Raw genomic sequence first — 17512 nt, forward strand, 5'->3', positions numbered from 1 at the left:
CTATTTTGGGCCTTTGGTATGATAATGGGGACTTACCTGAGGCGGCCAGTTGAACGATGGTCAGTGCTTCCGAGTTGGACCTTGGGTCTGGCTTTGGCCTGGCTTTTAGCCAATTCCTAACCTAACCTAACCCTAACCCTGAAACAGGCCAATCAGGATGCTCTCTGTCTTACATGCGCTAAATGAGGCAAACACACACACAGACAGACGCAAGGTCTCCCTCTCTGCCGTGCGCGCGCTAAATTTCATATTCACATAGCTTTTCGAAAACCGGGACATTCAGTGTCCCGGGAGAGTTGATAAATTTCCCGGGACAGGTTATTAAAAAGGACAATCCCGGTAAAACCGGGACAGGTGGCAACCCTATTTACGATAGACCTGTGAATGATATTGAAATTAGTCATTTCCAACCTTGTAAAGCAATGTAACTTTTCCAAGACTACAAACCAACATTGACCTGGATTGCAGTGTCCTTTTTTTCCCTTTTGCCAGTATTTTATTCCGGAAACCTGTGGCCGTAAATGCAGAATAATTTTGATAAAAAACAACATTGTCCTTTGTATCGTCTAGCATAAACGCGTAGTGACAATATTTTGAGTTGAAACCTGGCGAGTCACATCGGCCATCGCCCGCCAAGTGTTGGCGCTTCCCATCCTTCTGTTCCAAATAAACTCTTGCCAAAACTTAATTTCTTCTCTCCTCATACAAGTTCTCAATAGCGGGATGCAAGTATGCGTTCTGAATGGTGTAAAATGTAGTTTGTGAAATCATTTGGATGCTCATGGTTTTGCACCAGTCTGACAGTTCCGTGTATGTTCCACCCTTGAACAAAACAGCTGCTGCAGAAAGGAGATTCACCTGTGGCATTCCTCTAACATCAGGTGAAGATGTATTGGGGGCCATTCGGGGACTTGGACAAGTCCATTTTACTTTCCTCTGTGCCCAATTATCAAAGATGTCCTTTGAAGAACTCGGTTTCCCACACATCTGGCAGAATTTAAATAGTGACATTAGGCTAGATTCATTGACAATGAACTTCTTCTCGTGCCGGTCTTTTCCACATTCATCTTCTGATGACGAAGATGATAATGTGGGGGTAATGGTCGACTCAGGCTGATAGCTTTCATTGATGAAACCAACTTCAATGCTGCTGGCACTTGTGTCGAGGCCACCAGGTGTACTTGGCAACTGTACAATCAAAAAGAGGTTTATTTTCAGTGTTAAATTTCTTTAATTTCAATCATACATTGGTTTGAGAATTCACAACTTACAAACTGTGCTGCTTGGACAGGGTTAGGTTGCTTGACTGGTGTTGATGTTGTAATAGGTTGTTCATCATCTTCCGACGACAACGACAGCAAAGCAGCATCAGACGCAGTTTCAATCTGAAATTTCATATACGTTCAATAACGTTAAAAACATTTCAACAACATTAAACAAACATTTCAACAATATCAAACGAACATTTAAACAATATCAAACGAACATTTCAACAATATCAAACAAACATTTCAACAACATCAAACTCTCAAACTAACTTTTCAACAACATCAAACTATCAAACGAACATTTCAACAACATCAAACGTGAAGCAAGGCAGATTTACATTGATACCAGCAAACGTATATAGAACATATCGCATCTTTATAATGTTGCGATGCTAATTTGCTAAGTACAGTTTAGTGATGCCGACACATTAGAACCACAAGCAAGAAAAACACGCGGAAAACGTCAAATTTACTTTGTAAATAGCCAACGTATATATACAACTCATATTGTATGTTCTGCTTTACTTCAGAAGACTGTATATGTTTTCAGAAATATAGTCGAGCAAGTCTTACCTCCAAGCGAATGCGTTTCGCGCTGCTAAGTCCAGATGCCCCCGGATGTTCATCGTCTTCTGGAAAGGTAAACACCAACGGAATGGTGGAGTCCAAAAGAGCAACTCTCTTCATTCCCAAGACATTTAATTGGAAGTCTTCTTTTTTGAAATGAAGACTGCAAACCTTTAGTTTTGTCAAATATTCCGCGGGTGTATATTCCGAGTAGTACGGATGCTTTATCACCCTGAGCCACTGTTTGCATCGCTCCGTATCTTTCGGTAGATAATGAAAACTTGTTTGTTTCCCTTTCCTTGCTCTGGCTGAACATCCCTGTACCATTCAAGAATTCACAATTTTGAAAGAAAAACAAACGAGGAGTAATTCGCCAAATAACTCTATAAAAGTTTTCTGTGAAATGAATAAGTCTTGTAGGCGGTGTTCTGGATTAGTGGGAGTGGCATGCGGAGCTGTGCATTGTGGGAGTTGTAGTCTTCTATACAAATGGCACCCTAAAGTCAATTTCTGTCTATTCTCAGTCAAGTACCCAGATAGCAATTTTGTTCCGGCCCAGCTCCGGCACACACAACCAGTTTTTCCTCGGACCACATACAACGAATAATGACGGCCCTACAGTAGCCCAGTTCTGAATTACAGACAAGTAATAATCTGCCCAAACCTGGGCCAGAACAGGTTCTAACATCGGTACCAGTTCTCAGCCATAGGTCAACCATATTAAAACCAGCATTTAACCAGAACTTCCATAACTGAGCCATAACTCAGCCTAATCTTGCCCAAATTATATTAATAAATAAATCACACGAAAAATTACTTTCAAATTGTTTGCCTTTTTATTAATCAATAACACACAAGTCAATAACACTACAACATTGTATGTGTTAAAACTCTTCTAGTATAAACTGCCAGCAATAAACAAAAATACTAGTTTGTTCAAATACATTATTGGAATGAATCTAACATCAACAACTTAAATTACAAAGCAATTTCATCCTTAGTAAACAAACAAAAGTTTAGAACAAACTGATAATAAAAAAAATCTTTGTGACAGTTACATTGATGTGTGAAATGTAGTTTGCCCAAATTACCAGCTATACACATATACAGAAGTTTTCATTGGAATTAATATATTAGCATGAATTGAAATTTAAATGAATTACCATGGGTAAATACAAGTTTAAACCAAACTGAACTTAAAAGTTAGTTAAGTTAATTAGAAACTTCATGTGCATTTGAAACCAACTCTACAGCCAGCTTCACGCAAAGGTACAAGTTCCAGTTAAAGTATTAGCATGAATCTAACTTTGGTAATTTCAAATAAAATGTCAAATTAAAACAATACAATTAATAAAAATGGAAAAAAAAAATCAAACACTAATAATAATCTAGGTGTATGAGAAAGTGTTCATATTCAGGATTGTCCTCAACAAGAAGTACTGCTTTCCAGCCTCTCTTTTCTTCTCAGCTCCTCTTTCCATAGATGTAAACATTACAGCAGCCCACTGTTATATAAAAGAAAACAGATGCAAATCAATAATTGTTATGAACCAAACGCCATATAATAAAGTAATTAAAAGCATAAAAATACACCTCAAAACAGACAGTTAGATAGAGAATTAGAAGATGAACCTTTTAGGATGAACTGCTTCTGTTTTCTTCCTCAAGTTGCTTTGGATGAAAATGTCTCCGTTCATGTCTAAATAAAATGAAACATAGCTTAGACCTTAAAGAGGTACTTTTCATTTAGATACAAAGCAAATGAGCAAATGAGATATGTTCTAAGCATGTACTTAAATATATTATATTAGGAATATCCCCATTATTATTTACCAAGAAAATTAAGTCAAATCAATATAAATGAAAGAGGAGTGAGTAAACAACAATTTATGAGAAGAACCATATACTGCACGACTTCTAAGGTCTTCACAATTGCTGTCCTACTTTAGCCACCTATGAGAAATTCAGCTTTGCAAATGTAATTCTAAAGATTTGTCAAGTATTGATTTTGGAAGCAAACAAATTAACATTAAATTAAATGGTGGCCCTGATGTACTGTCACTAACCTGAATGTCACCTCCTCATGTCCTGTCAGCATCATTGTCCCACCTCTTTACCTGAAGCAAACACAGCAGATGATTAACAGAAAATAATTTCACAGTATTCCATATATTCAAAATATTTGTATTTTTACCATTTTCCTTTGTATTTAACAATTCGGGTAACTAAAGTAAAGTTAGGCTATTGTCAGTTCTTACTCACCTAATCAATGAAACCACTGTCCAGCCCTCTGTATTTATCAGCTTTCATTGAAATCACAATGTGACTATTTAGCCTTATAGAGAGCAATCTTTTGATATATAAACACAAAGATGCAAACATGAGCCTCAATACTTAATTTACCTTAATGTGTCTATTGGAATATACACCCCATCATCCTTCTTTTGTCCCACTCCAGAGTCTTCAGGTCTTGATGAACACAGACCTGATACACTTTCACAAAAAAATTAAATTAAACATTACAGAAATACATTTTCAGATAAATATTATTTTTTAAATAAATGTTCTAACATCAGGAAGACAAGATAACCAAGTTCGATTACTTCATTATAATATGATCACAGTAATTCTTTACCTTATAGAAAACAGCTAATTTAATATCAATTTATGTCACATGGACCAGTGGCGAAGCCAGAAATGTTCAAGTGGGTGGGCCTTTATAAAACAGGGTGGGTAAAGCACAGAATTTACATAAACTGGGGGCGTGCACAACAAAGTGTTTACGCCCGTGGCCGGCGTATGCTTTTTTCCCAATGGAAGCGCAGCTTTTTTTCAAAACAGCCAGCAGCTGTCCGTTTGTTCCGCGCTGTGGTCGAAAAATATTCAACTTTGGGTGAGACGCTCAGCTCGTCAATGTAAGTTCTCACACGGCCATCCAATCACAGTGGACGAAGGGCGGGACAAATATCACAACAACCAACCGGCTCACAGCTCAAGTATCACAGCATCCAAAGCTCTTGGCTGAAAGAACAGCTGGCATTCGGCGTCCTCCAGGCCGCGTTTAAAAGCTTTGGTGTGCACGCTACCTAAGCCAAGTTACCTTGATGCCATGCAGGCAGCACAATGTTTCAAGGGGAGAATTATAAAACAACTTATAAATAACCAACAGTAGCTTATCTACAGTATATGGGCAGGTGTGGCTGTGCCTGTTTTATACAGTCTATGGGCAGTGCCCCACCAAATTATTAACCCTTGTGTGGTGTTCGTGTCTGTGGGACCCGTTTTTAATGTTGACTAAAAGAAAAATTATGCAATTAATTGTTGTTTCAACCTCAGATTCATTGGCCTTGGCTCATTTTCTATAAAGAACATAAAAATAAACAACTTTATAATGACTGTACACCGTACACCCCCCCTACACATTTATATTACATATGTGGTGTTCGGGTCCACTGGACCCGGAGGTAATAAGAGAGTGAAAATTGAATGTGCTATGTAACTTCACTTTGTTTTTCTCTTATCTGGGACTCCTGTGAGTGCATGAGTGTGTTTGTATATATGTCTGTATATGTGATTGATGCATGTCAGAGTTTTGTCCTTCTGCACTTGCTGTAACAGCGCAAAGATACAACATGTTATATATCAAGCATGAACACTTATCTGTCCCCACTGTCCCAAACACTTTACCTTCTTTCCAACAGGAACCATTATAGATTTTACCATTATATCCCTTACAAAAAATAACCATGGTTGTATTGTAGTAAAAGTGTAGTAATCATGGTAAACTGGTGTATTGATTACTATTTGTAAAACCATGAGTTACCACAAAACCTATGGTGTGTGTGTTTGTGTGTGTATGAGTGTGTGTGAGAGAGTGAGAAATGGAGAAAGTAAAATTTCATATCCAAGCATTTTCATCATTTTAGGTTATAGCCAAAAGCAACACATTGTACTGCAGTGTGTGTGGACATAAGATGGACAGGAAGACACAGTATATGTCTATAAAATGCAAGAAATGCATATGCAACACAGCTACTCAGTAAAAATCTGCTTCTTATGTGTTGTGTAGGCTGACATGAACAGGTTATGTGTTCAGTGTAGATAATGTGTTATAATACTGCATTTGTTCAGATGGGGCTTGTGCTGTGTAGACGGACACAAATGTGTACAATTTCAAACTAAGTTCAAAGAATTAAACATCAAAGTGATGAAAAACTTATTTGAGATGAAAAAGTGATGAAAATACTTATTTTAGATAAACATCTGGGGGAGAGAATTTTCTTCTCTTATTTCATATTATCACAAAACCGAATAGCATTTTAATCTATAAATAGTCCTCTACCAGTGGTAAATGACAAATATTAACCATAAATTCTGTCTATATTACTTGCAATGAGGCTAAAGTAATCATCTGTAAACAGTTATACATAAATTTGTATGACTGCATTGGTTTAAGATACAAATAATACAGTGGGTCCACTAGACCCACAAACATTGTCTAAGTAACAGAAATATGAACACCACACAAGGGTTAATCCACTTGAAAACACAGAACTCAATATACACTGAATTAGTAACGGAATTAGTTTTTACGTTATTTACGTTGCGTGAAAGTAGATCCGCAAAATGCATGACGTGAAAGCGTCATAGGCTACGACAGATTCAACAGGTAGTGATTTTACTAAAGAACTTGTTTCAGAGATTGTTATTTAATGAGAAAATGGCCATCAAACAACATGGCGCAATACAAAATTGCATGTGTTGTCATTTAAGTGTAAATATTCCAACAACAGTAAATCATACAGCCTATTGTCAGGGTTGGCAAGACAAAAAACCCAAGCGCAGACGGATTTAACAAAAAACACTGATGACTTTAATAAAGAGACAAAAACAGAAAATAAAACCCACGAGGGGGCAAAACATCACAAATACAAGATAACAAAAACACTAACTAAACTAGAATGACTTACAAACAAACTCTACTAAATAACAATAAACTAGACAGGATACATTCAGCACAGGATACTCACAACAAGAAATACAAACGCACAAGCAAAGAACATCAAGCACAAGGACTTTAAATAGGGACAAAATAAATTACATACACCTGGAAATCATTACAAGTAAGGGATCGGGGAAAAAGTGACGAGACCCGGGAAATGCTTGGTCAGAGTAATACACCCCTAAAACCACACATTTCCCACATAGAACATGGTACTGCCAGGACCCCGCACACAAAGACTAGATATAATAAAAGACATGATTCTGACGGATCCTGACACCTATGAAACGACACAAAGTCTGCCCCCCTAAATAGTTGACTGGAGTAATACTCCTGACTATAAACTGTAAATAATAATGACACAATTATAAACATTAAGAAAATGTCTAAACTCACCGTTACATGTCCTACTGTATTAGTCTGAGACGGCCGCTTCTGGTTAAAGGGAAACTTCACCCATTTGCATTAAGCTTTGTACCTTTAGAACCCCAGTCATGTATTTGAATGGTCGTGCACCATTCCCTCAGTTTCCCCTGAGAGGGGAGAAATACTGATTTCAGTGAGGCACTTCCTACTTTCAATGATGTAAAAATCGTCATTTTGCGTCATTGAAAGAAGGAAATCCTGTATCTCTATTGAGTGTAAAAGACTACGGACACTCATTCCTCATTTTTCCAAGGTGGGGGCTATGGGTGGGACCCACTCACGCTTCAGACCAATTACAGATAAGTGGGTGGGACTTACGAAAATATACGAACACAGACCGAAAAAAAACGATCAGCCGCCACTTTTATGCTAAGCTAAGCTAAACAGAAGTTGTGGAGCGAGCCAGAATTCATGTTACAATAACAGTGGAAGTTAATCAATATTACATGGAAGAGGGTGATTTTACAAACGTGATGCTCTAATCCGCTGTTCATTGCACCTTTATGAGCCACAATACTGCAAAGAGCTGAGGCAGATGTAGGAACAGAAGCCCGAGGAGAAGCCGGAGCCTGGGCGTCGGCTGGGTAGAGGAGCCCGGTGAAGACGCAGCAACCATCGGCCTCTGCTGCGTAGAGATGCTTGGACAGACTACTGCCTGTATTCTCGCTGTGTGCTTGCTTTATTACATTTCTGCATCAGATAAGGATATGGACGTTTGTTTGGTGAAGGTTTCTAGGCAAGAAAGGAACTTTGCGCGCGTTTGGAATGTTTATTTCACGGACATGTTTCGGTTTACGAGCAGACGCGCTGCGGAGTATATAAGCTTGGACGGACTCGTGCTGTTTGCTTTCGGTTTAACATTTCTGGATCACATAAGGATATGAACGTTTGTTTTGTGAATGTTTCTGGTCGCGTGCTTATTTCAAAGACGTGTTTCGGTTTACGAGCACAAGCTCCAAGAGCTGAGGCAGCGCGTCTGTGGAGATATTATGCAGGGGACGCGTTTGTGTGGGGGATGCAGGGATAAACGGACGTCTGACTAAAGTGAGTGTTTATATTTTCTTTGTTATACTAACGTGGCATTTATGTACACAATAGCATATCTGAGCGGTGTTTTATATGTCTATATTGTGAGAGCAGTGAGGCCAATAATAACACAAATGTAATTACAGTAAACAAGAGACAAAAAGAAAATTGGTAAAACTAAATAAACATTTAAAATGCATACCCTTTTTTTAAGTACTTGGAAAGACATTTGTACTGCGGATCTGAAACTGCACGTTACTGTTTGAATAAGACTTTGCTACATACCAGGCCAGAGTGTTATTGTGTGTAACACAATGTAACATCACGTTTAAAAGTAAATCATGATTGGTGTCAGTCAGCAACCCAGTATCACGAAATTGCGTGACTATTTCACGCATGGACCAGCGTGACAATGTCACGCTTTGCCGCGTTTGGGCGTGGGCGTGTCGCGCTTTCTGTTTGTGTCGCTGTCGCGTGTTGGTTGCTCGGCTTTTTTGTCCTAGTTTCTTGCCATTGTCGCTTCGGTTTAGGGTTGGATTTACATAAAATGACACCCTTACCTAAACAAACTCTAACCCCAACGTCAGGTGACAATTGGTTAAAGTTTAGAAAATATAAAAGAATAAGTATTGTATCTTTTTATTTTATAAACCAATACTTAAAGTGACAAATACTTAAAGTGACATATAACACAAGCACCAAATCTAGCCCTAAACCGAAGCGACAATGGTTTGAAAATAGGACAAAAAAGTTGAGTAACCAATACGTGACAGCGACACAAACAGAAAGCGTGACATGCACACGCTCAAACGCGGCAAAGCGTGACATTGTCACGCTGGTCCATGCGTGAAATAGTCACGCAATGTCGTGATATAGGGTTGCAGTCAGACACAGTGGTGGTGGCTATATTTTCTTTGTTTTACTAACGTGGCATTTATGTACATAATAGCATGTCTGAGCCGTGTTCCAATTAATGGGAGTGGCTTGCAGAGCTGTGCATTGTGGTGCATAGTGGCAGTTGTAGTTTTTCATACAAATGTGCTCTAAAGTCACATTTTGTCTTTTCTCTGTCAAATAGGCACAAAATTCTACATTTATGTTACATTTTGACTACAAATATGACTCACTTTCCATAAAGATTAATGTTCCTATCGGTGAAATGGCCCTTTAAAGATGGAGAAAGTCTCGATCATAATAACAAAGTCCAATATCTTTGATCATAATATGTCCCTTCGCGCAAAAAAAAAGCAGAAATACATTTCTCAGACGAGCATTTATCATCGATGAGTGTAACGTTATATGTTTTTTATACAATATGTGGTGAAGAACAGTCTTTCAACACAGGATGAAGTCATTATCAAAGTAAGTGCTCGTTTCATTTTGTTGACGTTTGAAAAGATGTCCTGACAATGACTGACGAATCATATTCAACGTTTCATGTTGACAAGCGTGTGCACCTATAGGGTAAAAGAAATCTGCGAAACTGCCTGAACATGCAAACTTGCACTTAAATTTTATATTTTAATTATATTTATAATTTTATTACATATATGAAATTATAGTGTGATAAGACGTCTATTCGTAGTACTATTATTTATTTATTTTTCTTAAATTATTTACACATTTGTCTGGAAAATGGCCTTCTGATTGGGTGGGCCACAACTCAACTCGTAGCTTCACCACTGACATGGACAATATAACTAACGCATTACATTACACATGAATCACATAAACGTTTGCATCCCTTTATACGTTTGTTAGACATTTAGGGGCGGTTTCCCGGACCAGGATTAGCTTAATCCAGGACTAGGCCTTAGTTTAATTTAGGAAATATAACTGGTTTTAACAAACATGCCTTACTTAAAACATTACCTGTGTGCATTTGAGGTAAAACAAAGGGCAATGATGTATTTTAAGACATGTCAGTGCAAGAAGTTGTTTTCAGTTTGGAGAGCTCTTAAAAGTGTTTAAGTCTAGGACTAGTCTAATCCCTGTCCAGGAAACCGCCCCATAAACAAAAAAATTTTTATGATTGAAAAAGTTTAAATATTTAAGTATAGGTACTTACTAGTTATCTTTCATCCTTCTACCTTTGAAATCTGTGTCCATTATGATTGATTGACGCGGCGTAACTGTTACTCCTGTCCTGACGGTAACCCCGCCTATTGGTTAATTTGATTGGCCGCCGCTCAACTTGCGTTAACAGGAAAGCTTGTCTGCTGTTATGTGATTGGCCAGTGGCACTCGGATTTTTTTATTTGATTCGAAGAAATGCTGCGTTGCAGGAACTTGTCAGGAATGGAGGTGGATGAACCCAAGTGCAGACAGCTCTCAACTCAAACGACTTTTATTAATAAACAAAAACTCCCTCGAGGGGTAAACAAGACAAGAATTAAATAAAACCACGGCAAAAACAAGACAAGACTCCTGACGGTGTCACACAAATACATACAATGATTCCGCAAAGACAAGAGACACAATGGCATTTAAATAGGGAAACTAATTAGGGGACAATAACAAACAGATGAGCAAACTAATCATTCATAATTAACAAGGAAACGAGGGGGCAGGGTCAAGACTTAAGACAGGAGAGCATGCGGTACACAAAACATAAACACAGACCACATGACTCTCCACACAAACACGGATACGGGGGTGTCAGGATCCCGGCACCAGAAACAAGACAAAATACACTTAATAACATTCGGGATCCTGACACTACCCTTCCCTTACGGGATGCCACACGGCATCCCAACACAACAGAACATGACATAAAACAATAAACAGTCCAACGGCCAGAAGGCCGACAGTGCCCAATGTCCGGACCCCCGAAAACAAGAAGGCGGGACAGACGGTCTCCGCCAAGGAAGTGGGCCCGGAACCCAGCACCGCTCGGCCCGCCAACCCCGAACAGGACACGCCGTACAGGAATGCTCGCGGGGCTCACTGACCAGTGAGAATCTCGGAGCTTGCTGGCCGATCCTCTGTCGCGGGGCTCGCTGAAAAGAGCTCCATCGCGGCGACAGTCTGACGTGCAAACACTCCCACGGGATCCGCCGACCAGGAACTTCCCGCGAATCTCACCTTCCCGGCACTTATCCGCGGGGCTCACCGACCAGCACACTCCCGTGGGGCTCGTCGATCCGGATCTGTCCCGCGGGGCTCCCCGAACAGGAACACTCCCGCGAAGCTCGTCGACAACGGCAGGACTGGACAGACATCAGGACAAGGCAGGACTGGACGGACAGGAACACTCGACGGAGACGAACTGAACAAGGTAAGCAAAACAAAAACCGAGCTGTCTGCTGGGTTCAAGTGTGGCGGAATCATTCTGTCAGGAATGGAGGTGGATGAAGCCAAGTGCAGACAGCTCTCAACTCAAACAACTTTTATTAATAAACAAAAACTCCCTCGAGGGGGTAAACAAGACAAGAATTAAATAAAACCACAGCAAGACAAGACTCCTGACGGTGTCAAACAAATACATACAATGATTCCGCAAAGACAAGAGACACAATGGCATTTAAATAGGGAAACTAATTAGGGGACAATAACAAACAGGTGAGCAAACTAATCATTCATAATTAACAAGGAAACGAGGGGGCAGGGTCAAGACTTAAGAAAGGAGAGCATGCGGTATACAAAACATAAACACATGACTCTCCACACAAACACGTATACGGGGGTGTCAGGATCCCGGCACCAGAAACAAGACAAAATACACTTAATAACATTCGGGATCCTGACAGAACTGACAAACGGATGCCGTTAAAGCAACACCAAAGAGTTTTTTTTTACCTTAAAATACTGTTTCCAAAAAAGTTTCAGTCGTTCATCCACTCGAAACATGGTGAACGGCACTTTCACGTTCGCTTTGCAGTCCTCTATCGGCCAAGACCGCACAAAAGAAGTTTCCAACCGTCGGGTCGCGGCCCTGTAGTTTGAGTGAAACTACAAAAACTTGCTTTACGACAGACCTACAATCCAATCAGAGCCAGCTATGCTGCAGTATTTACGACAGTGGTAATGGACAATTACGCTTCTAACCTGTAGGGGGAGCAAATAGCAAAAAGTCTTTAGTGTTGCTTTAAAATACCGCGAGAGCGATTTGAAATCAGAATCCTGCCCATGATCATTCCAGTTGCTCTCGCAGTACTTTGATGTCATCCACGTGTAGGTTCTTGTTGCACTGCATAAATAAACTGTGCATCCTAAACGTAACGCGAAGGTTAACTGGCACAAAGATTTTATCTTTTTTAACACAGGCAAAAGCACAGTGAAACATATCGTGTATTTCTACAGTATCTAACATCTGATTGTACACAATGATAGTTTTACTTAGTCATTGAAGTCAGAAATCTTCAGCAGGAATAAACTCCTGCTACAATGAAAATCGCGCAAAAGCAAGTTTAAATCGAATCGATTCATTGTGCTTCTCAAAGCAACGTTATCAAAACTTTTAAATTCAGAAAAAAATCTTCTGGAAGTTCAGGGTCATTTGAACAAAATAATCTTGACCCATGATCTGAAGGCATGTTTATGTGATGTAGACAAACATTATTTTTTCCAATATTAACTTCTTTTAAGACAAAACTAACATTTTATTTAATAAAGGTTACATTAAGATTAAGATTTTCAGGCTAATTATTTATTATAAAACACAGAATTTCAAATGTGGCTTACAATCACTAGACTGATCTGGGCCACAATCACTACACTGATCTGGGCCACATATCTCCCACCCACAACTGGCCCAAATGTTATCTGCCATCATGGATCCAGTGCCATCATTGCCACACCTGGCCCATACTTGGCTGACATGTTGCATGCTGTTGCCGGCAGCACGCCAGCAGTGCCATCATGAGGCCACATTCGGGCCGAGTCTGTCTGCTATCTGGGTAGGCACCAAATTTGAAGTGTGTGTTAAATTTCTACTACAAATATGACACACTTTCAATAAAGATTCATGTTTCTACGGGTGAAATGCTCCTTAAAATATAGATATTTTTCTTACAACATCACGACCCTCAGAAGGCCTTTTTTAACCCTTAAAGCCATTGTGGATTTCTTCTGTGAAGAATGGATCCATTCTTTTGGGCTTCAAAAATGAAAACACTATTTACTACCATTATTAAGCTTGGAATAACCAGAACTTTTTCTAATGTTGCACTGATTGGGTACGTATGAAAAATGATGGTAATCTTGGATGACTTGAGGGTGAGTCAATCCTAGGCTAATTGGTATACCTTCAATGACAGACCACTATGGAACAAAATAACATTTCAAGATAACTGTTAAGATAAGTAAAATAGGCAGGTTGTATAATCATTTGTAAAGTTAATCAAACCCTTGCAGCTAAGCTGTTAAAAGCATGGACTAAACATCAAATCGTGGATAACGTTAACTTAAATCTTTACCGAGTCAAGTACATGTGGTGCAACACAAATCGCCCGCCACAATATTAGTGGACAATTATTTGGTGTCAGTTAAAGTAATCTGTATGTTAGTTACGTGCTTTCCAAAATCTAACTTATATACGTGTAATTAACTTGTATAACGTATAATTAATTTTTGACGTATAGCTTAACGTAGTTCTCACGTTAACAAGAAAAAGTTCATTGTAATATTAAAAAACTTTAAAAAATGATCTGAGCTCCAAACAGGCAAATATTCCATAAATGAATACTAAGATTTTGAAAATTCACTTACTTTATCATCCAGCAGAAAAACACTGTCTGCGTCCGAAAACTCTAAATTGCTGCCTTCTACGGCAGCATTCCAAGGCAGGAAGGCATGTCGAATCCAGTGTTAGGTTTATTTCCTGACTCCTGAGATCTTGTCCAACAATTTTATGCGTGTGCGCGCATGGGGAATGTGATTGGTCGAGCGTGGTCGAGTTTGAAAAAATAAAATGGCGGCCAAGAAAGCGGCTGGAGCACAAATTTAATCTAAGTAAATGTATATTTTCACTTTTTACACCTCGAGATATAAGTATTGTAGTTTTCAAATATGTGATAAGTTATCAGAAAGGGGCTCTCTGTTTATATTTCAAACACGCTGCCATTGAAGTGTGTCTGAAAGCGTTTCTCTTAGCTGCTTTCATTCTTCCGAAGTCATTGGCTCATGAGGCAGCAAGGCAACAAGTCAGCTGCTTAAGTTTACGGACGCAGCCACTGTCTTCTTACCCCACAAGCAGCAGCAATTGATGGCCGATACCAAGGGAGCCACAGTGAGTGTGTGTGTGTGTGTGTGTGTGTGTAAAAAGTACCCCATATACTGCTGTATCTCTAATGTTGTGGGCCTATTTTTCTGCTGGAGGTCCTGTACATCTTGATCAGATACATGGCATCATGGATTCTATGAAATACCAACAGATACATCAAAACCTGACTGTCCCTGAAATCATATAATGGGCCATGGTTGGATCTTCCTTCAGTGCAATTATAAAAAAAAGAATCAAAACTAAAACAAAAATGAGTCACTGAACACAAAATGAAGCTTCTGTCATGACAATTCCAGTCCCCTGACCTGAACCCTAAAGAAAATGAGTGTGATGAACTGAAGGGAAGAAGCACCAACATGGAGCTGGAATCTGAAGGATCTGGAGAACTCATCAGGCATTATAGGTGAAGACTCAGAGCTGTTCTCTTGGGAAAAGGAGGTTGCAAAAAGTATTGAATAAAAGGGTATGATTAATTTTGAGCAGTGTGTATCAAAGAAAAATATTTCTCTCATAATGAGATTTTCCCCCATTTTGAATTATTATTCTCCAATAAAAGGTTGGAGTTTTGTAGATTTTTTTAAATAACAGATCAAAAGTATTAACCATGCAGATTTATTTTCACAGCCTTCTTTGGTCATATTTACAAAGGGTATGAATAATTTTGAGCACAACTGTATACACCAGAGGTTCTCAAAGTTTACATTCAAAGGTCCAAATCTGAATTCTCATCATTTACATAGGTACGGAAAAACTTTATGTAAATCATTTGTTTATATAACAAATCAACACAAATAGTTTGGGAAAAACATAAGTGTATTTTGCATTTAAACTAAAAATATTTTTTTTAACATAAACACAAGAAATAATGCTTACTATGCTTCTCAATGTCTCAATGAATTACGATGAAATGACGCTACATCCATAAGCCAGGGGGCGCTCTCGGGCAAAAACTTAATATGCACTGCAGACGAAGAACCAGACACACGCAGCTCCAGGAAATGTCTTAAGGATATATTTATATTGCTGTTCTTCAAACCTTCAGGTATTTTCATGATAATAAAGAATATGTATAGTGATTATGTTTGACAAGTGTTGCTTTTTCAAATGCATGTTTTAAACGACTCAAACCAACAGTGATTTCAGATTGATATGGACTTACTGATCAAAAGCCGTAGTACATGAAGTAGCTGTGCATAATATCTGGGTGTGATGGCTACAGTGTCACACAGGAAATTTTGAAATAACTCGTTTTATTTTCGGACCAGGAATACTCTTAAATCTAAAAGGAAAAAAAAAACGAAACAAATGGTTTACAAGTTTAATATGCATTTGTAAAGTAGCAAATGCACACATTTAGCAATCACATAGAAATTAATGCACTTGTAATATGAAGTGGACGCGGGTCCGGATCAAGTTGCCGTCGGGTACGGATCCGGCCCGTAGTCCGAATTTTGAGAACCCCTGGTATACACAAATATATTACTCATTCATTGTTTGATGCATTGTTTGGATTGTTGAAGAGAATAATCCTGTTTTTATTTTTACTTATAAAACGGTTAGTTCCAATCCTTGATTCTGATTGGTCAATAGGTGTGCTTTATTCACGATAAAACACTGCTTTGACCACTTCACCCAACGGTTCTATTTAATATCACTGCACCCTTAGCAACACCCTTAGCAACACATAAACATATAATGAGACAAAGTCTGAGAACAGTTTGTTGTTTTTATTTGAGCTTTCATGTTGTTGTTCGCAGTCAGGGACTATTTTTTCTAGCGGAAGGAATGCTTTTATTGATTTAACTTCATGAAAGTTGCACTAATATTTTTTTACTTTAATATTGTGTGGTAACCGTTTTATAAAAGCAATAAGGTACTCGAGGCAAGTGCTGTATCGTGAATAAGTAACGGCTCAAGGGGTTGCAGGCACTCCGCTTCGCGTCGTGCCTAACAACGCCCTTCAGCCGTTACTTATTCACGATACAGCACAGCCTCTCGTACCTTATTGCTTACATATTCTCTGTTCTGTTGTCAGACATAAAACAAGTAGACTATAAAGTAGTGAGTAAACACGACCCAGTTACCTTGTGTTTAATCCAACCAGATTAACTCTGCTGAAATCCTGATATATATAAACGCGATTTAATTATAATCATCTGACAAAATCACCATACATTTACATTGATGCCTTACTGCTGTTGCTTTTCTAATTATGTTTTGTTGTGTTATGAGCTTTTTTATTTCAAATGTGAGTTTTATTGTATATCGCGTAGCCAAATAGCGCCGACAATTGGGCGCAAATTCAGAAATATGACAGCATACACTGTTACTGTTACACAGAGCTACTACAAAACACATGCGCGGCGCGGGCATATACAGCATGATAGAGAGGGAGAGAATCGAGCGTTTGTGTGGGAAACACGCTAACCTTTCGTCAAGTCACGATAAACTCGATCATCTCTGTCAGTAACATCCGTGACTGTTGATGTTTACACAAAAAAGAAATTATACGGAGGAACTGACTTTGAAAACACCGTCACCTTTTCAGTTATGTGAGAGAGAGGCGCGCTGCACACCAAATGAGAGACAGCGCGCATAGTGAATTAAGGCGAACAGTAAAATATAAATGTGCACAGTCAATTGGATAATTGTAAACACGCAAACACAGACTGAAAACACATGCCATTGTAGAAGTAAGATAAATAACATATTACTTGAGGGCTATTTAGTTTGTTTAATAAAATAACAAATTGTTCCCTGGAGCTATAAAGAAAATCAAATCAAATTTACTTGAACTTCAAGGGGCGGGGCGCCCCCCCCCCTTATTTAATAGTAGGGGAAACACTGCCAAAGATGGTTTCTAATACTTAAGTTTTTTTATCATGTTAACGTACCTTTAGGTGTTTGTTTTTTCCAATAAGTTTGATTTAACTTAGTTTTTCTCTCAAAATAGAGCAAAAACAACAATCAATTGTGGAAAAACCACTCAAGCACAAGAAG

At 38.8% G+C, this 17512-nt stretch overlaps 1 long non-coding RNA gene across 2 annotated transcripts; it reads right to left on the reverse strand.

Annotated features, from left to right (window-relative positions):
• Positions 1–2500: 2500 nt before the first annotated feature.
• LOC129422946 (uncharacterized) lies at positions 2501–8642 on the reverse strand. 2 transcript variants are annotated; one of them, XR_012357840.1, is made up of 6 exons: positions 7118–8642; positions 4239–6641; positions 4098–4161; positions 3902–3952; positions 3468–3534; positions 2501–3340 (listed from the first exon to the last, which is right to left on the reverse strand). It is a non-coding gene; the product is annotated as an uncharacterized lncRNA (long non-coding RNA). The 2 variants fall into 2 exon arrangements; XR_012357841.1 differs by lacking the exon at positions 4098–4161.
• Positions 8643–17512: the final 8870 nt, after the last annotated feature.

Source organism: Misgurnus anguillicaudatus, chromosome 16, assembly GCF_027580225.2.
Source record: "Misgurnus anguillicaudatus chromosome 16, ASM2758022v2, whole genome shotgun sequence".
Taxonomy (NCBI): Eukaryota; Metazoa; Chordata; class Actinopteri; order Cypriniformes; family Cobitidae; genus Misgurnus; species Misgurnus anguillicaudatus.